The sequence below is a fragment of the Myotis davidii genome, unplaced genomic scaffold (assembly GCF_000327345.1).
Source record: "Myotis davidii unplaced genomic scaffold, ASM32734v1 scaffold1494, whole genome shotgun sequence".
Classification (NCBI taxonomy): Eukaryota; Metazoa; Chordata; class Mammalia; order Chiroptera; family Vespertilionidae; genus Myotis; species Myotis davidii.
Window position 1 is genome coordinate 4,369,138 of NW_006286246.1, and position 23,967 is coordinate 4,393,104.

The 23,967-nt window shown below is 55.6% G+C and overlaps 1 protein-coding gene across 1 annotated transcript in view; it reads right to left on the bottom strand.

Annotated features, from left to right (window-relative positions):
- PARK2 (parkin RBR E3 ubiquitin protein ligase) overlaps nt 1-23,967 on the bottom strand; it is a 394,517-nt gene that overhangs the window by 180,509 nt on the left and 190,041 nt on the right. The gene's annotated exons all lie outside the window — the stretch shown is intronic.

Genomic DNA, 23,967 nt, shown 5'->3' on the forward strand with positions numbered 1-23,967 from the left:
GGCTGGGCTCGACCTGCCACCTTTCACCTTGGTCTGCCACAGCATGGCCCTGTTTCTGTCAAGGGGAGAAGCCTTTAAGCTTAGCGCACAGTCCTTTCTTGATTTGGGGAGCAGGGCGTGGGCGGCCTCGGGGTGTCCGAGGCGGGAGGTTTGCAGACCCTCGGGGTGCGGGGTGTCACTGGGGCTCCCAGAAAGGGGTGCGGCTCAGCACATAAGCTCCCTTCCCGGCCTCCCACACACATTCCCACCATCTCCACACCCGGGACATACTTTGGTCCATATTTGGTGACCTGCCCCAAGCGGTTCCTCTGGTCTTTTCCACGCCTTTTCCCCACACAGAACGCGAGGTTCCTGTAGGGAGGGTGGTCATCCCCTGAGGCAGGGCTCCTGTGGGAAGGAGGTCTGGGCCTGCCTAGGTAGGTGGGGTCCTCTCACCACCAGGAGGCTCGGGCCTGCCACCTCCGTGCAGTCTTTCCTCAGCACAGCTCCCCGGCCAGTGACTCCCCAGGGAGGACAGTGTCCCCTGGGGCCTGCTCCCTGGCCAATGCCACCCAGTCCTCCACCTCCCCTTACAGCACCCCCAGTTTCCAGAGGCTGAGCTTCCCCCTCTCCACTAATGAGGTGGTGGTTGGGGGTGAGGGGTGGTGGTTGGGGGTGTGAAGAGGTGATGGGTGGTGGTTGGGGGTGTGAGGGCGTTGTGGGTGGTGGATGGGGGTGTGGGAGTGAGGGGTGGTGGTTGGAGGTGAGAGGAGGTGAGGGGTAGTGGATGGGGTATGAGGGGTGAGGGGTGGATGGGGGGGAGGGGTGGTGGTTGGGGGTGCAGGGGGGCTGCTGATGAACAGAGCCAGGAAGGACAGCTGAGGGAGAGAAGGACAGCGGGCTCCACCCCTAGATGGGGCTGCGGTCCGCCAGTGGCCTGAGTTGGGCTTTAACATTCAGTTCACTTCCGCTGAGACTGGAATTAGGTATCAACAGAGAATTTACAATTTAAATCTAACTTTGGCTCCTGTAATGAAGTCTTCATTCCTGTGAACTCATTCACAGCCTCAGCGTAGGCCCCTGTAGGATTCCGATTGATACGTTTCTTCATTTCCTAGATTTCTTTTTAAATATATATTTTTAATCAAATCCAAAATGTTAAATAAACGGAAAGGCGTGAGGAGCAAGCGGCAATGTTTTTGTGTCCAATCAGCTCAGAGCGGGGCTGGGAGGGGAGGGGGAGGAGTCCAGGGGTGCAGGGCAGCACCCCAGGTGCAGTCTGTCCGCTGGGCGAGTCGGTCCCAGGAAGGCAAGGCGGTCGGTGGGTCTGCAGTGCCCCTGCCTGAAAGTTCTGGAAGCAGCAGCTCTGAGAGCTCTCAGCGCTTCCGGGGAGTGGGGTGGGGGGTGAGGGGGGCATGGCTGCCACTGCGGCCATGGGCGGGGCCTCCCCGGGATCTCCCAGACTCAGGGCCTTCAGTTCAGAGATAACCTCCTGGTCCAGATGGACTGTGACGCGAACGGCCTTGACTTGTGTGTTTCTTTTCTTTTCTTGTTAATCTGCACACGGGGTGGTTTTTCCATTGATTTTTAGAGAGAGTGAAAGGAAGCAGGAGAGACACAGAGAGAGAAACATCGAAGTAAGAGAGACCAGAGCTGGGGGTTGAGCCTACAACCGAGGCACGTGCCCTTGACCGGACTCAAACCCGCAACCCTTCAGTCTGCAGGCTGACGCTCTAACCACTGAGCACCAGCTGGGGCTCCCGTGTTTCTGACTCGTTCCCATCAGGGCGCAGGTACCCCTGCTGCGCTGACGGCTGCCGCTGGCCGTGTTTGCTGAGTGTGGACTGGGTGCCACGGGCTGTTTTAATTGCTTTGAATACACTGACTCACTCAATCCTTAAAAACATGCGGCGATTCAAGCTCTGGGGCCGTCGGGACAGAATTAAGTAACTTGTCCGACACACCGGCCTAGAGTCTTAGCTCAACTGTAGCTTCTCCTAAGGCCAGGGCATCCAGAGAGCCAGCTGGACCATAACATGCCCGGGGGCCGCGTCGATGAAGAGACCGGAGGCCTGAGAGCAGAGGTGTGCGGTGGGACGGACTGACCCCGCGCCCCTCCCCGCCAGCCAGGTGCCCGGCCGTCCCCTGAACTCCCCGGTCTGTGAAACGGGGCGCCATCATTTCCGTGACGTGGGACGGCCATGGGCTCAAAGGAGAGGAGAGTCCTCAGGCCTGAAGCATGTCAGCCCCGTCTCACGAACAGGTGCCCCGCCCTTCTCTCCCTCATCCTTGTGGCCAAATTCACCCTCGCCACCCCCCACCCCAGCGGCCTCGCAGACCCTGCCCCCCACCGCCTGCCCCTCCAGCGCCACCGGCTGCCAGTAGACACGCCTGGCCCCGCCCCTGCACGAACACGCCCCCACCAGGGCACAGACAGCCTGAGACCCCGCGGGGCAATGTGAAGGACTGCAGATGGCAAGCACCAGGAGCAACGCACAGGGGACCCCGAAAGGAGCCCCACAAAGAGGTGGGGGATGGGCACAGTCAGTTACCCGCAGACCCAGCTCCTCGGGAACAGAAGAGAGCGCCCAGTGAGTGGGCCAGGAGGCACAGGCCAGGGTGCAAATACAGAAATTGTACCTACTAGAACATTCTATCCGCAGTGACGGCTTTCGAGGAGCTTGGGCGACATTTCAAACTCTGGCATCTACGTCTGACACATTCAGTTCTGCTCCTACCGGGTGATCTGGGCCTACAAAGGCCACCGTCCGTGATGTCACACCAGGCCCGCTGGCCCACCACTCAGCACCGACGTGGAAAGTTGCGTCCCACCCGCTAAGGAACAGAGGCGGGCGGCCCCCAACACGCAGACACCTCACGTTGCTGCCCCCTCATCCTAACAGCCAGTTCACCCAGAGGAGGCGTGTGGGTGGAGAGCAGGCGGAGGGGCAGGGGCAGGTGGGCGCTGCACACAGGGGGCGGGCAGCTCGGCAGATGGCGGTCGGGCATCGCAGGTGGTGAGCGGGCTGCTCAGGGAGACTCCCGTGTTAGCACATGATTCCAGCAACCACAACAGCCCCTGAAGCCCGTGCCTGCTCATCCCGGGAGCAGGACCGCTCAGCGCTGGGCTGGGGACGGCTCCTGGACGATCGCCAACATCAGGGTGGGAACCCTGTCCCTATAACACCCAGCGGGACAGGCGTGGCGCATCGGTGCCGGTCCCCTGACAGCGCCGGTCGGAGGGAGCAGCACAGGTCAACGCCTCCCACTCGTTTCTCTCCCATGCCTACGACAGAGGCAGGAGCCACCTCGCTTGCACTTAGGGTGTGTTTATGAAATGGCGCGGATGTTATTTCAGCTCAAATTCCCATTTCAAACATGAGAAAGGAAGGCACACGAGAGGAAAGTGTTTGCAGGCCACCCTCAGGAGCAGACCTCAGGAGAGAGGGCCCCGCCCGCTGACCTCCGGGCCTGGACTCCGGCCCGGCCAGGGCGCCTCCTCCGCCTCCTGACGTGCCTGTCGCCCCGACAGCCCCAGGGATCGAGGCTGAATGTTAAGTTCCTGCCAAAGCGGGTTCAGTCTCCCCTCCGCTGCCTCCGCCAGCGAGGCCCTTTCATCTCATCTGCCAGCAGCTCCTCCTGACAGCAGATCCGGGAGAAGGCAGGGCGACCCGCCTCCACATTAGAACGGGCTCTGCCCAGGTGAGCGCACAAAGGTAAGGTCGAAGGGGGTTAATCATTCATACGCAGGAACGCCTGACAGGGCTGCATAATTTACGCGCCCACAAAGGCCCAAAGCAAACTCCACTTTATACTTCGAAAGCCGGCTCGACCCTATGGCTTTTCTTTTTTTCTTGTTTCTTTTTTATCAATTTCAGAGAGAGGGAGGGAGAGGGAGATAGTAACGTCCATGATGAGAGAGGACCATGGAGCGGCTGCCTCCTGCACACCCCACACTGGGGATGGAGCCCACAACCTGGACATGTGCCCTGACCGGGAATCCAACCTTGACCTCCTGGTTCATAGGTCGATGCTCAGCCACTGAGCCATACCGGCCGGGCCCCATGACTTTTCTTTGTCCAAACTGAGGGCTCCATTACCCTCCCAGCCACCCAGGTGCAGAATCAGGGAGACAGGACTTCTCCATCCGCCCAGCCGCTTGCGCAGTCATCAGCGGTCGGATTTGTGGTCGCGAGGACGTGTCCTGTTCTCTCCTTCCCGCTTTATTTTTGTTCCCAGTTGGATAATTGAGAATAAGGTTCTCCCTCTTCTCCCCCCTCGTCTACATCCATCCTCCCTCCGGGCATGTAAATTATTGCAAGTGTAGCATGACGGTGTCACAGCCACTGCAGACGTGTCCAGGCCCCCAGGCCCCCGGCGACTCTGCCCCTCCCTGAGGGCCCGGGTAGGAGCTGGGAGGGGTCGCTGGGCTGGAAGGCTGAGGTCCTGTGTGCACATCTTCAGTGAGGCTTGTTTTACAGTCTCTGTAGGTGAGGATGCAGAGGAGGACCCGCGGCCTAGAGAGCCAGGCGATGTAGCGTGAGGAAGAGTTTTAGTTACTTCCGGGCGACAGGGAAGCTGGGCGCCGTGTCCCCCACCACCTTCAATGAGCATGAAGAAGATGAACAAAAAGAAATTCAAGTCCTAAAGAGCAACAGGCGTCCCAGGCTTACAGCGGCGGCAAAGAGCCCTCCCTTTGTTACGTAGTTGAGAGAAATGATAAATAGCAGCAAAGGCACAGACATCTGCAGGGTGGCAGACCACGTTCCCCCGAGTCACAGCCATGATCTAGCTGGTCAACAGCCGGCCTCTTACTCAACAGATTCATTCATTCATTCAAGCAACGCTTCCCGAGCAGGGGCACTTCTTACCCACTGCCGCGTTCTGGGGACATGGGGCTTGGCTAGAACTCAACCCTATCACCAATGAGGAAATTAATCCCACTTCTCAACAATTGCTATGATGTGATGTCACACACTGACATAGCATCAAAAAGGGCCAGCTCTCCCTTCATATACTGTCATCTAATGGATTCTTCTACCATTATAGAGAAATCAAAATTTCAATCTAAATCCTCTTGTTTTTCCAATTTTTTGAGGTTAACGTGGATGATACATAAATCACAGTCAAACACTTCCCTCTTGCCTCATCTGATTTCGCTTGATGAAGTCGACCGCAGCTAGACGCACACCTTTTAGAAATATGTCTCAGTTCTTCCCAAGCGGACATGTCTGACATCTAAAGCACAAGAAAAACGCTCCAGCAGCACCTCCCCTGGGGGTCTGAACTAGCCCCTGATTGTGCTAATGAAGCCAGGAGGTTTTCAAGGCAAAAGGACAAATATAAATTATTCATAGCAGGTCTCTCTTTTGCTGGCGTTGGTGTTCCCGGTTTTCCAGACCACAGAGATCTGCCATCTGATGCGGGTAAGCTGCGCTGAGGTGAAACAGAGCAAAGGGAACTGAGAAGTAAGGGGAACGCTTGAGCATTGCATTTTGCGTTTGGGATGTTTACTCAAACGGGGCGGGCGCAGGCAAGAGCCAGGAGCCCGCTCATCCGCTTGCCCTCGGTGTCCACGGGCACCTGGGGAGGGGGGACTTGCTCCTGACGGAGCCGTGGCCAATTCCCAAAGGCAAATGGCTCCCCACTAGCTCCTGCCCCAACTCTATTTGGGTTGCCAGCCCAGGGGACCGAAGACTGTACGTGGGATGCTGCCCTGTTTACAGGGGTTCCTCAGCTTCTCCACCTCCTTCTCCTGCTCTTTTTCCTTCCCTTTTTCTACTTCCTCCAGGGTCTCCCCACTGCCCAAGCCCAGGGGCACCTCCTAGTGGTTGTGAGTGGGACTCCCCCGGAGTTTCCCAGTCCACGCGTTCTGTTGTACCTACATGTCCACATTAGTTCGGTGTTCCTTCCCATCACAAGGGGTGCTGATGGGTTTTGAAATGCTTCCGGGTCATTTCTGCTTGCAGTTGGCTGTCCGCTATAATTAACTGCCTCTACTTTGTCGTTTATTTACATTATTTGGTACTCACATCATATAAATAAACGTCTGCCTTCAATTTAAGTCTCTTGTGTTCCCCGAACCTCACCTTGACCTCCACGAGGCTCACGGGTGACTCCCTTGTTTTCCTGACAGCAGAAACCCCGCCCCCACCCTTGGCTTGAGCCTTTCCTCGTGGACGCGCATCCTCTCTATTGCAATAACCTGGAGACAAGCATTCGCTGGCTGCTGGTGCGCTCTGTCTTTGACGCCGAGTAGACTTCAGTTTGCACCATACTCACATGTAGCCTCGAAATTTAAAAAAGACGGTGAAGAAACAGAGCAACTTGATTTGAAAAAGACAAGTCTGAAGTGGGCGGGAGACCCTTTAGGTCCCAATGGGCCTGGAACAGTCAGATTCATGTCATTTGTTTCAGCATAATTCCTCGCAGCCCTGGCTGCTACTCTCCAAAGTAGCCTGGTCTAGAGGAAGCATCACGTGGTCCATTAGCCACGGGTACTATTGTGAGAACCACTGCCCAGCACAGTGCTGAGCGGAGAATAGGCTTACTCACTGAGGCGAGAACAAGAAGGTGCCGACAGTCGTCTGCCTCGTCCACCTTCGCCCGCTGCGAGCTAGAAGGAGCTGACTCAGCCACACAGTGAGGCAGCACCGGCACCGAACACCGATACCCCCATGGAATGTCTATCAGGGCACGGGAGTAAGCAGCCCTGGCAGGTCGTGGACAGCACTGGACTTGGCTTCCTTGGAGACGGAAGCCCCTGAGTTGGCTCAGTCCTTCCCCGGATGTGTGAATACACACCTAATGGACTCCTGGCAGTTGGCCACGAGTGGATGTTTATTATCTGTATTTTTCCTAATATCTGTTAAGGGAAAATCAATTTTAAGATCGCTCTTATGGGATTGGTCCTTGATAAGTAATCGCTGGTGGAAAATGAAGGGAAGGTTAAATGACGTTCCACGAAACAGAAGGTCCCAAACATTTTCTCTTTCTTGTCTTTACAAAGGACTACTTCCCGCTAGATAATAACTTCCCTTCCAATGGAACACAGCCTGAGGCAAGGTCCAGGGGGCTGGGGAGGTTTTAAAAGCCACAACAAACGCGGTCTAATGTCTTCATTCCTCATGGCTGACATGGCCCCATCTGCCTTATCAGCATTGAGGGTCCATGTGAGCAGTGTTCCAATTCTTTGTGGTTGGACGAGCTCCATATGATAAACTGCAGGGTGTGAGCCCCGCAGCCACCCTTCCTCCCGTCTCCTCGTCCATCTCGCCCCAGTCTCTCCCACACAGCCATGACTCTAAAGACAACTGAACCTATGCTGCAGGCTTCCCATGAGATGGGAGAAAAATGCTTGTGGACGTTCAGGCCCAGCATCTGCAGATGAAGAGCTGTTGTAGATCACATTTCAGAAGCTCCTCAGGAATTATACCTGCATTCCATTCTGCACATATACCATCCACTTACCCCCCTAACCACATACACCATCCCCTCACCCCTAACCACATACACCATCCCCTCACCCCTAACCACATACACCATCCCCTCACCCCTAACCACATACACGTAGCACAAGTATCTCACGTTCCTCTAACACGTTATCTCCACCACCGTCCCCTTCTGCCAGTGCGAGCCTAAGACAATGTCTTTACTCCTCCACCACAGTAAGAAGATCTTCAATGTGCGATGCCCAGGGACCATCAATATTTTATATGAATCGCAGAGGAAAGATATCTGTGCAGCTATTTAAAAATCCTTCCGCCTTTGAAGGTAATGCAATAAGAAAGAGAATTAATTATTAATTAACAACAATTAATTATTGATAGAATCCTACGTGCCAGGGACAGTGCTGCATGTGTCCCTGGACTTCGTCTTCGGCCATCCTCGCTGCGCATACGGGAGGGTGCCGTTGGGGAGAATGTTTCAGAGGTGACCACAGAGCCCTTGGCAGCATGGACTGTCCCTGTTGTCTGAGTCAGAGACGGGAAGAAATGCCGAAGGGAGTTTTCTTGGGGAGGGGGTGAGTTTAGAGCTTGGAAAATCACCCACTCAGACAAGTAGGAAGAGAGAGGAGCAGGAGAGAGAAGAGGGAGAGGGACGGAGGGAGAAGGTGGGAGAGGGAGAGAGAGAATGACACACACACTGGCCATATGGAAACTCCATGGCCAGAGAGAAAGCACAGTATTGCCCCAGGAAAAAGCTCTGAGCTCTGAGGGGTGGCCCAAGAGGATGCCTAGATACCGAGCATTCCATAACCACCTGCTGCCCTGTGTGACTTCCCACCGTGTCCTGGCTGCTCCAGGGTCTGGGACAGACACAGCGACAGGACACGCACACGCAGGCGTCCCGAGCTTACAGTGTGACTGGAGAGAGCCCTGAGGGCCAGCTGGGAACTTCACAGTCACCACTGCAGTCATGACAACAACGCTGGAGGCTGGGTGCTCCTGCCATCTTCCCGGACACAGAGGGACACTGTCCATCCTCCTCAGAGGATGGCAGCTTAGGTGCCAGCGCCCGGGCTGGTGAGGGACAGGACAGGATGGCCTTCAGGCCGGTGGCAGCCCAGCCCCCTTCTCCCCATGGCCCTGCGCAGGCAGGAGCCGGGGCAGGAGGAGGAGGGGCAGGAGAAAGGAGGGCGGGGAGCGAAGAGCGCCTCAGTCCCCATCCAGACACCGGGACACTCCTGAGATAGTCTGTTGGAAAAGCAATCCGTCTAGGTGAAAAGACTCAAATGGAAAATTCCTCCAGACAGGGAGCGGTGTTTCCTGCTTTTAGTTATTATCAAAGGGCAAGCATAGCATAGGGATGCCTTTCCTTTTTTAAAACAATAGCACACCCTGCTTTTAGAGAGCGGGCAAGCGGGGACAATTCCCTCAGACTCTGAGAATAAAACATAGGTATGTATCTCTATATATAAAAGGCTAAGTGACTGTCCAACTGTCTGACCAGCTGGTATTTATGATGCACGCAGACCACCAGGGGGCAGACGCTCAACACAGGAGCTACTGAGCTGCGGTGACTTGGCAGCGGTGGTTCTCGGGTGACGCCCCCAGAACCAGAGAGGAGGGAGCCCGATTCCTCGCGGGGCCATGCGATTCCACCTTCGGCCGTGGGTTGTTGTTGCTGGGGCATTGTTGGCCCCGAATCTGGTTTACTGCGCAGTTGCCTTTGCGTTCCACACCCGCATGTGCAGGGCCCGATGCAAAAATGGAAATGCAGGGTCCTCACTCAAAAACCGGTAATTCCAAGATAAGCACCGAACAAAGCACATGTCCTTTAGAGCAGCGGTCTCCAACCTTTCAGACCTCACGGACCCCCAGTGGTCCGCGGACCACCGGCTGGCGACCGCTGCTTTAGGGCAGGACCGTGTGCAAGTCAAGATCCATCACACACCCATGCGGCTGGTCTTGCTCTGTAGGACCCCGAAGAATAAGTACACTAAATTTCACCTGTCCACCCCACTTTTAATGAGCACATTTGAGCAGCCTCCATTCTCTGACTCCCTGAATGGTGCTGCTGTGAATATTCTCCTGCATCTTTTGGTGCAGACACGGAGGTGTTTCCATGGGCCACACTGTTATGGGCGGAATTGCAGCATCATCGGCACACGCATGCTCAGCTTTAGTGGATACAAGCACTCATTTCTTTTTCCAATATACACCCCCACCCCAAGTTCCAGACTTCTCAAAGAGTTCCTGTTGCTCCCCATTGTCACCCACACTTGAAATTTTCTCCTTTTCAACCTGGGGGTGTGTTAAAGTGCAGATTCATACGCCTCACTCCAGACCTAACCAAAGCCATGCCAGTGAAGGTTCTCTCCAGATTCTGTCCTTTCCTAGGCTCCCTAAGCGATTCCTCACTCAGCCACGTCAGAATCAGCCGTCCAGCAACGGGGCCACGCTGCAACAGACCACACCCTGTTCTCCCTGCGTGAGGGCCAAACAGGAGTGGAAGGGTGGGTCCTATCAAGGCTGGACCACTGCCTCCCGAACGGCTGAGGAAGGCACAGCGAGGCCACCCAGAGGAGGCGGGGCCAGGAACTTCCTGCACGGCTGTCCCAAGGTCCCCTGAGGCCGGGGTCCGAGCTTCCCGCGCTGACCGTGGGAAGGGGTTTACGGTGAGGAACAGGGGATTCCGTTTTCAGAGTGACAAATGGGACATTCTGAAAGCACACCTTGACAGTGACCATCTCAGAGTCGTTTTCCATTTCAGTCCTCTAAATCTCATTTTAGATAATCAAAGTAAAATCATACCATTTTACATAATTACAGTGCATTTTAAAGCTTTTCTCATTTGTTTGAAACCTGTGGGAGGGCCACTTAGGAACAGCGGGCCGCTTTCTTCGCTTTCTTCTCTGCTCTGCGTTGTAGCTCCGCACATCAGAGGTGGCTGAACATGCACAGAACACAGGGAATTCTGTGGAAATACGCTGTGCGTGGGGAGCAGGTGTGGAGCCTGATGCCACGTGCGGCGTAGAGAGCTGTTTGGGATTCAAATGAATCCCGTTCGTGCTCTTTTCATGTTTAATTTCGGACGACACATTCTGGGGATGTTCACGCAGACCCCGCTCTCTCTAAAACGCCTACTCACAAGGCTAATAGACAAGGCATTTCTACATTTCATACGTTCAGAGCAGAGCGTGATTCACGGAAGGAAAACTCCTTACTCCACCTGGCCTGTGGGCACGGCGCATGCATTCCTGTGTTAGGGAACATGTGCTGAGACACGAAGATCACCATTCCTGGCCACCTTCCCACAATCATGCTTTACACACGCACACCCGCAGCATGAGCGTGGGCTCTGCAACACCAGCTCGATGGCTCCCCTTCGCAGAGCATCCGCCTGCGATCCACACGTGTTTATCTCCGCTCAGGATGGCGGGTGCCGGTGACGTACACAACCAGAGGCGCGTCTCTGCCTCTCATTTCATCCCACACCTCCTTGCAGAGCCCTCTCCTCTGCAGGGAGCAGCGGGCACCATCCTAATGTCCATCCCCAGAGCCCGCCACCGCGCCTGCCACAGGGCCTGGCTCCCAGGGAGGGCGGGCCCGGATGCTAGGGTGAGACTCCTGCCTGGAGCCTGGGGCTCCGGAGGCAGCACCTGGTAGACATCTTTCCTCACCTGCCTCCTCCTCCGTGTCTCCACTGAGTCGCTGGGGACCGTGGAGAGAGGACAGCAACCTGAGCTGTGCTTCCCGGTGTGGCAGCCGCTGGGGCTACGCACGAACTGATGTGGACGGAGGGGCTTAGAACCCAGGCGGTTACTTCTCACAGATCTGGGGCCCAAGGTCTGAAGCCAAGGCAGGGGGTTCGGGGTTTGGGGAGAAGCACTCCCGGGTCTTGGACCGCTGTCTGCTCGCGGCGTCCTCCTGCGGGGACATGGCTGGTCCTCGGGGCTCCTCTGTAAGAGCACGAATCCCGTCACCAGGGCTCACCCTCAGGACCAGCCACCTGACCCCGGATGCCGTCACTGCGGGGTCAGGTCCGGGCGTGTGCGTTGGGTGGATACAGCGCTTGGACTGTGGCGTACCGCAAGCAGGAAGGTCACCGTTCTGGAAAAGCATCGGGAAACCTCTGGATCTGCCCCGAGGCTGGTGCCCAGGCTGCAGGAGCCCCGGGCATTGCTCCCCGTTACCTCCTGATCAGAACAAACAGTACGTGATGAGAGGGAAGCGGTTCTTTGGGGCTTTTCCCAATTTCCAAATGTTTCTCAAGTGAAAAGAAAACCTTCACAGGGCCCCTCTAGGACGCACAGAGCCGAGAAGCCCTCCCAGGCCCCAGCTCCCCCCTCCCTCTATTGTTTGCTCAGAGTTCCCGGGGAGTCGCAGAGAACCTGACCCATGTTCTCCTGGAACCAGGTGTCAGAGCGCCCCCCACGCGGCCCCCCTTCTGGGACGCACACAGCCAGGCAGCTGCTGGGACAGGCGCCGACATGGGGTCCAGGGCGGCCGTGGGAGCAACGATGCTGTGTTTCGAGGGGCAGAAAGAGTTGTTGTCCTTTTTTCCATGTCTGCAACAGAGGTGGCACGGGGCGGGGGCTGTGTGAGTCCCCAGCACCGGGGCAATGCGGTTCTAGCAGAGGGAACAGGCCGATGGGCCCACACATCCCAGCTGGGCCCGGAGGGGTTAGGGCCCCTCCTCACACACGGCCAGTTCCCCGAATCCAACGGCAAACAAGGTTCCTCCCACATTCACTCCATGAGACCTAACGCCAATGCCTTTAAAACACGGGGCGGCGATGCTGGACGGTCCCCTGAGGCTGGCATCCGGCCATGAGGTCACAGGCGGCAGGTGCGCACCTGCCCGGCCCAGGGGCCTCCCCGCAACCCCGTGGGTCCGGGTCCCAGTTACAGAGAAAGACATGGAAACCTGAAGGCCGTCTGAACACAGACAGCGTGCAAGTCATTGCCCCTTAGTTCTGGACCATTTATCTGCTTCCCATGAGTTTCTGAGCAGCGTGGACGATGCAGCCGGGCGTGTTCCAGGCTGGTTGCGGCTGCTGGCCGGTGGCCCAGGAGAGCTGGAGGCAGTGACGGGCTCTGGAACTGCCCATCTCCTCCCACCACACCTGACCTGCTTCAAAATTTGAACATCGCTGGGGGCAGACGGTCACCCATTGTTTAAAATACTACATAGGACCTTGCTAACTGCCTTTCTCCTAGAACAGAAGCAGTCATGTGCACTTACACACATGTAAAAACCAGAGTCCTGCACTGCTCTCCTTCTCACATGGTGCTTTTGGGCCGCGCGTCCTCAGATTGGCATGCCCCGCAGTGTGAATGCGAAGAGCTTCTCATGCCAGGTCCGTGGACGCCAAGCACACTGCGTGGGGCCAGGGAGCTGCCGGGACTCGCAGCGGTGTGGCCCTCGCTCCCTGGCAGAGGGGGAAGCGGAGGGCATCACCAACAGCAGCTGCAGGGTCTGCAGGAAGAGCCGGGCCGGCCCCAGTTCAGTTCCTTCCTCATCAGTTATCCCAGTTTCGGGGGATCCTGAGTTTTGAGATAAGCCAAGGTTAGCTCGGTTTTCTCAAGTTTGTTGTGATTTTTTGAATATTTTTTTTATTGATTTCAGAGAGGAAGGGAGAGGAAAAGAGAGATAGAAACGTCAATGATGAGAGAGAATCACTGATCGGCCACCCCCTGCAGCCTCCCTACTGGGTATTGAGCCCGCAACCCAGGCATGTGCCCTGACTGGGAATTGAACTGCGACCTCCGGGCTCAAGCTTTAACTACAGTGGGAGAGAGGGGCCTCCTCATTGGGGTCAAGTTGGTTTGAGGTATTTTCCCTCATTTTTGTAATAAAGCAAAATTATATGAAGCTTGGTGAATAAGGTTGAATAAAAACATTACTCTGGTAGTTATTCATATTTCTTTAAATCTTGCCTTATATTATCTATCTATCTGTCTATTCATCCACTCTGTCCAGAGGAAAACACACAATTACAATTTAATATGTAAACAGAAGGTTCCACATACATGTCTGGTAGACAAGCATAAATGAGCCACACGCATTTCCTTGCCTTTGATTCATCACGTGCTCTGGAAGCTTAGCGCCTGAGCCAGGACACTGAAGAGCAGTCGCCAGCATCTACCTGGAGGCCGTGCCCAGAGCGCACTGAGCGTAGACAGAGGCGGCGCACTGACTTCCTCCTGTTACCCGTGAAACTCAGCCTGCAGCGTGGGCAGCAGAGCGACATTAAACACAGCACTGAATTCACTGGCAACAACACGAACTGGTTATTTTGGGAAGCACTTCCTTCTAGGGTACATTTTTTTCACAACGGCCCAATGTCACCACAAACCACCTGACAGATTTGAGGGTTTCATGAACTCAGATCACATCTCCTACACGGCCATGACAGGAAGCGCTCCCATGGCCAGGTGCACTGGTATGTCTCTAATGTACCCATTTTTGAAGATGCCTCCTGTCAGCTAATGTCCCCAGTTCAATACGCCTATTAGCTCCTGTGACAGGAAAATGGAATTCCAGGACCTCGGACAGGGCGCAGCGGACATGCTATGCGCTGGGTTGCACTGTGCAGCGTAGTTGCTTTTTAAAATGCTACCGTGACAAATTTAGCTGGAGAAAGATATTAAATCGTACTCCTGTGTATTGAATGTAATTCAACTCAATATTTCAAACCTTTGCTTTGCTTTATGTGGCCTGGAAATGCTGGCTGTGCATCTTCTGACGTAGGGCTCCACTTTAATAGGAGTGGCAATTCGTTTTTCACACGGTTTAGTTTTCCTCTCCTGCTTTCTGTGATTCCTGATTTCACTGCAATAGCAAACCTGATCATAAGAGAATGCTCGTTAGGTAGCCCAAAGCAATGCTTCAAGCTTGGGCAGTTTCTTTGGCCACATCCAAGAACCACCAGATGAGCCTTAGAAGCCTGAAACACCAATCAGAAAGAATGTATGTTCATAGCAGCATAATTTACAATAGCTAAGGTCTGGAAACAACTCAAGTGCCCATCAGTAGATGAGTGGATAAAAAGCTGTGGTGCATTTACACCATAGGATACTATGCAGCAGTAAAAAAGAAGGATCTCTTACGCTTTGAGACAGCATGGAGGGACCTGGGGAGTATCATGCTAAGTGAAATAAGCCAGTCAGAGAAAGACAAGTATCACATGATCTCACTCATATGTGGAATCTAAGTGACAAAATAAACTGATGAACAGAGGGGCTGCAGAGACATGGAAGCATGGAACAGAGTGTGGAATCTCAGAGGGAAGGCGGGGAGGGTGGGTGAGTGGGAGGTGATCAACCAAAGACCTTGTGTGCATCTACGCGTCACCCATGGACACAGACAGTAGTGTGGGGAAGGCCTGGCGTGAGTGTGGGTGCTGACCAGAAGGGGTCAATGGGAAGAAAGGGGACATCTGTAATACTGTCAACAATGAAGATAAGTTCTTTAAAAAGCACTTTCATAACAAGAGGGTAAAGCTACGGCGCCAGTGGGCACTGCCTGCTTCTGGTTACTTCCTCCAATTCCCTAGCGCTCTGCGGACGCCTGGAAATTGGGCTCCTAGAGAAAGACAGGAGTCTTCGCTGGATGCTGCTCCCCGAACCCGAGGCCTCAGGTCTTCATGGGCTGGAGGAATCCTTCAGGGTCCACGGGAAGCTCATTTCCGGGATGGCCCCCAGCCTCGGCCAGGACTCCAACTGCAGCCCAGCTACCGCTGGCCCGGGCAGCACACACACCTCCACGGGGGAGAGATCAAGGCCTCTTTCTCTGCCACAAGCGGGGTTTTCCGAGGCAAAGGCGTGTCTGAGCGCCCCGTGGAGAACACAGTGACAAAAAACAGGTGTGGTTGTGACCTCTACACCACTGTGGTCACCGCTTTATTTGAGCCTCAGGAGCAGGGCCAGCGCCCCATCCGAAGGGCAGGGGCCACCTGTCGTGAGCGTCCTCCCGGCTCAGGGTGGAACATCGCTGCTCTCTCTGTGGAACGATGGTGACGGAGAGGATGTGGCTCACACCAGATCCAGGCTTACCCGGCCTGCATCCCCACACGTCCTATCCCTGTTCTTCCGCGCGTGACCGGGGACGGTCCCCTTCTCGGCTGAGCCTCAGGTTGCCTTCGTGAGATCCCGAGTCCACCGCGCCGACCTCGAAGGAGCTCTGCGAGGACCGAGCCATGACACCTCTCCTGCACACAGCGCCGCACGGGACCCAGCGCCCACAGTGCAGGCGCCGCTCGCCATCACTGGGAGCCTCAGCCCCTCCTGCCAACCTGGGCCTGCGCCTGTCTCCGTGCCGCCTGCTCCAGGCCCCGCCCTGTGCCTCCCTGAGACCTCGGGCTGCCGCTGCATCGCCAGCTGCTGGGCAGCGCTGTCGGCACAGAGAAGAGTGTGCCTGGGTGGCATTGGCCAACATGTATAGGTTTTACATGTAGATTTCTGTGTTACAAGATCTGCATATGGCACAGTGTGCCCACCACCCAAAGTCAAATCTTCCCCGTCACCTTATATTAGGACTTTGAATGGACAAACTTACTGAGTCAAAGCCACATTCATCGGTACCCTCCCCTGTTCAGCGATGCTCTAATAGAGGGGCGGCTCCTATGCTCCCAGATGGGAAGTGCTAGCCACAAAGCAGCGGTTCTCAACCTGTGCCCCCCCCCCCTACTCATGGCATCCATCCTGCTCATCCACCCAGCTGCTCACCCAGGAGCTCCCACCAGCAGGGATGGATGAAAATCTCTGTGGCCCCGCCTCCCTGACTTTCCCACTCACCCCCCCAGCCCTGCACCCATTCTCCCTCCCACCAATCACAGCCCGTCAATCCTCACCCTGTACATCCTCACTCCCCGTCCATCCTCACTCCCCGTCCATCTTCACCCCCATCCGTCCTCTCTCAGAGCTCTGCGATGTTCCTCACAGAAATGTCGGTGTCCCTCCCTTTCTACATGAAAACAGACTCATGGCGACAACACCCAGAGCTGCACTCCCCTTGCACCCCTTCCTTTTGAGACCCACTTCGTCGCGGGACCTCATGCCTGGCACATGCTCTTTCTCGTCACACCTGCTCCGCGGGCCCTGCATCTGGACCACGCTCCTTGCACGACCTCCACCCGTGAATCCTCCCCGTTTTCAGGGGCGAGTGAAACGAGGCTTCTCCGTGGGTCCCTCTCCAATCGCCCTCCGAGGGGCCACGGTTCTCAGCGATCTCTGCCACGTGCCGGTGAACACGTCACTGTGGGTGTAAATTATTATTTATAAGCATGGAAGGTGTATGGATATTGGCTAAGTGTGGCTTTTTATTGATAACTGTGTTCATTTGATGCTGACATATCTTGTTTCTGTCCCCAAGTCTCGTGGTGTCCTCCTTGCAGTGGACTGTCACGGCGAGTTTACAGCGACTCCCCAGCCTCAGGGGGTGTGGATGTTACCACTGAGGCCCGACCTCCCCTGGGCGAGCCAGGGCGTTTACAGAACACTTATGTGGTGCCTTCTCCTCACAGTTCTTTCTCCTTATCCAAGGATATGCTTCCGATTAATTTTTTAGCGGGGGAGGGAGAGAGAAACATTGACAAGTTGCCTCCTTTACGTGCCCCGACTGGGATGAAACTCGCAGACCTGGCTGGGAATCAAACCAGTGACTTTTGGTGCAGGGGGTGACGCCCCAACCCACTGAGCCACACTGGCCAGGCTGGTGCTGGTGCTATTCTTTTTTAAGCTTTGCACTGAGTTTTCTTACATTTGGCTGCTTTCACGACCAGTGGGAAAACTTACCAGCACAACTGCAGCTGAGAAGAATGAAAGAGAAATGGTAATACAAAGCCTCACGTCTAACTGCCGCAGCAGGGAGATTCAGAATTGAATTCCAACCCTCGCTGTTAAGCACCCTGATCAAAGCTCCCTCAGACCCCCTGAGCCGGGCGATTCCTCTGCGTCCTTCCCCGGCGCCCGCGGGTGCGAGACAGAGCCCAGTGGTTGGCCAAAGAAAATGAATGGCTCCCGCTGCGTGGCCTCCCAGAGGGAGCGCTTGCTGGCCTGCCCCGCCTGCCCCGAGGGCGCTGACCGTGTGGGCTGTGGCCAGGGGTCCACACCCAGAGCTGCCAGGCACGACCTGGAGACCAGCTTCACCTGAGCACTGAGGGTCCTGAGCTGGTCCAGCTGGTCCACCCCCGGGCTCTCCCACCTTAGTGAGCTGGGTGCCTGCTGGTGCTTCAGTGCATATTTGTGGGACAGATCATTGAGCGAATGGGTGAGTAAGTGAATGAATGAGTGAGTGCATGAATGGGTGAATGGGTGAATGAATGAATGAGTGAGTGAGTGAATGAATGGGTGAATGAGTGAATGAATGAATGAGTGAATGAAAAGGACACTGTGGGGACAAGGGACAGGTGTCCTGAAGCTGAGCGATGAAGGGATTACCCAGGGCAGGAGGCTGGAAGGGCTGAGGGGCACTCAGTCGGCCTAGCTGGTGGGAAGTAAACAAGTAACAATCGGGCTGGCACCCACTGCGTTAGAGTCAGACGGCAAGCCCCGGGCAGTCCTGGAGGAGGTGCAAGTGAAGGGGAGGCCGGCAGGGGAGGGCAGGGAGGGGGAGAATAGTTGCGCACAAAGAGGAAAGGCAGCGAGGAGTTCTGCGTACACCTACAAGGCACTAGTTTACACGCAGAAAGGAAAGGCCTTGGGAAGAATTAAGGGTCATGATCTCTTTTCCATCCTCCCATCCGAGGTGGCGTCCCTGTGCCCTGTGGGCGGCGGCTGCGGTGGGATGTGATTTTGGTGCCGGGCAAAGCCATCTGGATGGGCAGCACTTGCAGAGTAACACGTGGTGAGTTTCACCGAGCCCCGGTTTCCGGAGGACTAGCTAAGCCGGGCTCCACCAATGAGGATTTGCGGGTTCCCGCCTGGAACAGCTTAGAGAGAGCGTGGCTGCGGTTCAATTCCTCACACGCACGTTTCAGCCCGTGGCTCCCCTGTCACTTGCATGTGAAGGCGGTCTGGCCTGGTGATGGGGGCGATGGGGGCCAGTCCAGGCGCCGGCGCCGTGGCAGACCACAGGAGCACGCCACGGGGAGGCGCAGGAAGCTCCGGGGCTGCAGCCTGCAGAGCCTCTTACGCGAGGTTGGCAGCTGGCGCACTGCAGCCTCGCCACCTACAGGGCCGCGTGGACGTCCCCGCCTGCAGCGGAGTCAGTGGGAGGCAATGATGGATGCAGACGAGGCCCCGTGAGTCAGCACAGATTTCACACATTAGACCCAGAACCAGAAAGGCATTTGCATAAATGTGTTTCCCACCATCTGGGAGGAGGCGGGATGGAGACATCTTGCCGTGCGTTCGTGACTAGAACTATACACGATGCCACACACATCCATTTCTATATGAGGAGTCGCTCTAAGATGTACCCCAGTGGCTCAGCAATCCCTCCCCGTACCTGCAGCTCACAGCACTCCGAGGGAAGGGAAGGGAAGGGAAGGTAGCGCTGTGGTCCTATGACATGTTTACGAGCAGCTCTGACCCTCGGAGCAAGGAAATCAGCAAAGGCGGAGAGTGTTACTGCCCCCTGGGAGGGGGGCTAGGGAATATTTATCTCCGTAAATGTTCCATGTTAAAATGGCATACACGACCTTTATAAGCAAAAACTTACTTCTTAATGCCTTACCCTTCTCATCAGCCTATTCATGATATTGCCCAGGTATAGGCAACTGAGTCAGAATTAACCATGTCCTCAACATATACTGCTCATTCTCTAACCATGGGCTCTTTTTCTCAGTTATCTACAAATATGCCCCGAAGACCCCCTATTCTCCAGGCCTTGGACCATGTGAATGTTGTGAGCATAGTAGGGAGGAATTATATTAAAAAATACAGACAGCTCTAGCTGGTGTTGCTCAGTGGATAGAGCAACGGCCTATGGGCTGAAGGGTCCTGGGTTTGATTCCTGGTCAGGGCACATGCCTGGGTTGCTGGCTCGATCCCCAGTAGGAGGTGTGCAGGAGGCAGCTGATCAATGATTCTCTCTCATCATTGATGTTTCTCTCTCTCTCTCTCTCTCTCTCTCTCTCTCTCTCTCTCTCTCTCTCTCTCTCTCTCTCTCTCTCTCTCTCTCTCTCTCTCTCTCTCTCTCTCTCTCTCTCTCTCTCTCTCTCTCTCTCTCTCTCTCTCTCTCTCTCTCTTCTCCCCCTTCTCTCTTCCTCTCTCTCTAAAAATCAATGACAACATATACAGAAAGAGTCTCAAAGCTGCTCAGATCAGCGGCCCGGGGAAGAGAGACGGGGCGGAGGCAGTGAGTCTGCGAGAACTGCTCCCCGTGGGCAGGGCCTTGCAGGGACGTGCGATGAGCAGGGGAAGGGCTCCAAGGCTGTAACAGGTTCGGTGACTTGGACATTTTATCTTTAGTCAAATTGGCCTTTTGTTTCTGTTGATCCCCTCCTCCCTGCTATTTCCTTTTCTCTTTTTTCACATCCTTCATTTTAATTTGTATATTCTATGACTTCCTTAGTCTGCCTGGCCCCTTTCGCTACTCAACGTTGCTGAATTCTACCCAATCTCGCAACCGCAGGCCACACAGTCCTTCATTTTTCACTGTTCCCATTCCCACCTCATATTTATGCCAAATACTTTGGACTCCCCCCTTTTTTAAAAAAACTACACTTAGAATGCATGTTTTAGATTAATATTTGTGGAGGCAACGGGAGAATATGTGGCAGTTTCAGCATTTGGGGGAAATCAGTAGGTTATGGCGACGGCAGAATTCTTAGGGTTCACAAGCCGGGACGGCTCTGTGGCGGGGGCACCGGCCCTCGCCCTGTGGGCCGTGGGAGCTGGGCACGCAGACCTGGGCGACTTACAGAGAAGAGAGCTGACGGCATGCAGGTGGAGACAGGCTGAGCGCGCCAGTGGCCACCGTGAGGCGGGGAAGCTCATTCTGATCCTGAAAACCAAGCTTCCTCCTGCGCTTCCCGCCGCAGAGGTGACACCCGGAGGGACTCGCTCCCACCCTCTCTCTGGGATCAGGGCGCTGGGCGCAGGGGGCGGGGCAGAGGTGGCAACTGCATCTCCCTCGGAGGAAAGGGGATACGATCATAGCCGGAATGACCTGTCCCATCTCCCTGACAAGCGCTAATTCACTCCGATCTCTCCTCACCACAGTCTCGTTGGTGGCAGGGCATGCATATGTATGAGGGCAGGAGCGGTGCTGCTGCTGTATGTCATGTGTGGCGACAAAGGATTCGCTTGCGTTTCCACACCACAGTCCCAAGGTGACCCTGCCTGGATGGTGCCGGGCCCCTCACATAATAAAGACCAAAGCGGAACAGCAGCGCAGCGCGCCCTGGGCTCCAGGCAATCAGCTCCCTTATTTACCGCTGGAGGACCCGCGCCGGGCAGAGCGGCGTCATTATTACAATTTGCTGATGAAAACCCGGGGGACCCTGCCAAGTATCTGCCTGGGACGCAGCTGATTAATGGGAGCTGCTCCTGCTTTGTTAAGAGTTATTGTTTTAATCATAACTAACAACAAGGAGTTACTGTTGGAGAAGCTGCCGGGGAGCGAGGCAGGCGGCTCTCACGCCTTTTTAACGGTGATTTATCGGCGGACAGATACACCAACGCAGAGCCAGGCACAGAGCAGCGATGGCCTTTTTTCATTCGTAGCGTTAGAAGCTCATTCGCTATGAAAAGCATCGCCTTTCATACGAGTATCTCTCCCGAGCCATGACCGTGGCGCACTGGCGTGTGTCCCATAAACTGCGTTAACAGCGCGGCAGGCTGACTTCTAAGGAAGGACAGACACCCCGCTTCTGTGCACGTGGCAAGCGTCCCAGTGCCTGGCGTGACTAATAGGATGCCATCAGTAGGCAAAAGAGCCGAATAAACATTCCACTAAACAAGATACATCATGGGTTCACAGGCGCGTGAGAAAGATGCTAAATATGATCGGCGAGGAGAGTCAGGTGCACTAAGCTACCGCGGGAGACCACACACCCTCTAAGATGGGAAGCTGCACTGACAGGCTGACGACACCACGTGTTGGTGAGAATGTGGGGAAACGGGCCCCACCCTTTGGAGAGAGGAATATAGAAAGTTATGTCGCATGGAAAACGTTTAAGGGATGTCTTACAACGCTAATCACACATGACACAGGACCAGCACGTCCTCTCCTAGGCACCCAGCTGGGAGAAAGGGAAGCAGACGTCCACGCAAGACGTGCAGACAAATGATCGGAGTTCAACGGGCAGTGACCCACACCAGAAACAGCACATGGCCCTGGTAGCAGGGAGACACGATGCATCACATCGGTTCAGTGGTTGCCTGGCGAGGGGGGGGGGGTGCTCCACTGCGCATGTGGGAACTTTTCAGGGTGCAAGCATTCTGAATCTGGATTGTGATGATGGGGTACACTGGCAGCGACTTACCATCAAACTACACACCTGCACCGGCGACCTGTGTGACGTGTAAATTACACACCAGTGAACCTATCGGAAAGCGTCAGGCCGCCCCGGGCTGGCGCCTCCTGCCCCGCACCCTCCCCTCCTTCCTGCCCGCCCTTCCTCACCCTCAGACCCTTTCCCTCTGCTCTTCCCTCCGCGGAACTTACATGGAGCCAAGTCTGCATGCGAACCTGGTGCCTCTCTGGCGACCTGCAGGGCGTGAGGTGGTCACTGAACTCGCTGTGGCTCATTTTATGAGCAGGATCGGACACAGCAGCCATCTCCGCAGACTCGCGAGGCCAAAGTGAGGTGTGGGGGGCCCAGAGCTTGGAAGAGTGTCCGGGAAAAGGTGAGCCTTCAAACACGCTTCCCCCTCCCAGTGCTGGTGCTCGTCCCAGAAGCTGCTGCTGCTGCAGCCACTGCGACCCGCTGCCGCCACCGGTGTCGTTCCCCCGCCCTGGCGACCTCCCGGCCTGGGCAGCCCCGCTGATCCCCAGCGGGCCCAGCCCTGCCTGCACCTGGCCAACTGGTTTCCTTCTGAACGCACCCCCACGGGGTGCCTGGACGTCTGCTCCAACCAGCGGTTCACTCTGGGCCGCGTCATGACGACTAGATCTGACTTAACACGCTGCTAAGCACCTGGCACGGGAGGTTTCACACACCCCTTTGGAATCAACGAGTGCATTTCAGTGACTAAGAATTCAAAACGAACCTCACGGTCTAATTGCCAAAGTGTGTTTCCCAACGAGGCCGCAGCTGGTGGTCAGGACGGTGGAGAGCGTTAAGGGCGGACACACACTCCTTCCCGGGGCTCAGGACCGCCGCCACCAGGACGGTTACCTGTGTGCGCGTGAGACTGCAGGTCGCACATCTCCACGCGGTGACAGGACAGACGTCCCCTCCGGAGGTCGGGCCGTGCGGGCCCAGCCAGCCACCGGCTCCCAAGCCTCCAGCCCCGCACGGGAAGCGCTGACTGCACACGCGCGGATGGGATGCCCGAGGCAGCACGTGGTTCCACCTCTCGGGCAGGAGCCCCTCCTGCCCCTGCTCCCCCACGCAGGCAACTACTTCACGGCCGCCCCCATGTCCTCTGCCTCCCGACTCCCGCTAATTGCAGATCAGAGGCTGCACCGTCGGGGACTCAGGTCTGAGGCTGCTACCGTCCTGGTCCCACAAGCGGTGAAAGAATGAAACGTACTTTAGAAGGAAACGTGAGATCTCTTGGAAACTCGCTCTACATCCCACCGACGCCGCCAGATGATATAACTGCCTTTCAACATGAGACGTTCCGAAAGCTCTGAGGTGCTTCAAAGAACTCAAACAGCATCAGGCCCGAGTCCTAAAGCAGACAGCTAAGCCAGCCTGCAGAGCCGCCCGCCCTCGCCTGCTCCTCCTCGTAGGAGGGTAATAGTTCCCGTTTTGATGTGCAGGGCTTTGATATAAGAGGCCATTTAATCCTAAAGCCAACCGCTCCGAGAATGACAGGTGGGCAGGAAATTAAAGCTTCAGATATTTTGGGGGAGGAAGCAGGTAATATGCATAAATCACATGGAAAAACACACAGCCCTGCCGCACAGTAAGTGCTTCCTGTCTCCGTTCTCAGAGTCCTCACCACCCACTCCGGTCAGTGTCGCTCGGTTTAGCCTTAACAGACGAGCACGCTGAGGCTCCGAGCGGCGTTGGAAAACCCGCCTCAGGGCACACGGTCCCCGGGGCAGGCCGGGGCTGCTGGCTTTCCAAGCGTCTCACCGCCCCCAGGCCCTCCGGGCACGATGGACACTCGGGAGACAGTTTCTTCAGCACCTCGGGGTCTCTGGTTCCTCAAAAACTTAACCTGGAATTATCATCTGACACACACACACACACACACACACACACACACACAAATATACACACCACACATACATATACAAACGCACCTACAAATACACACATAGTACACACAGAGTATACACACACACACCCCCCACACACAAATACACACATACACAAATACACACATACCACACATACAAATACACACATACCCCCCCACACACACACCATACACCCCCCACACAAATACACACATACACAAATACACACATACCACA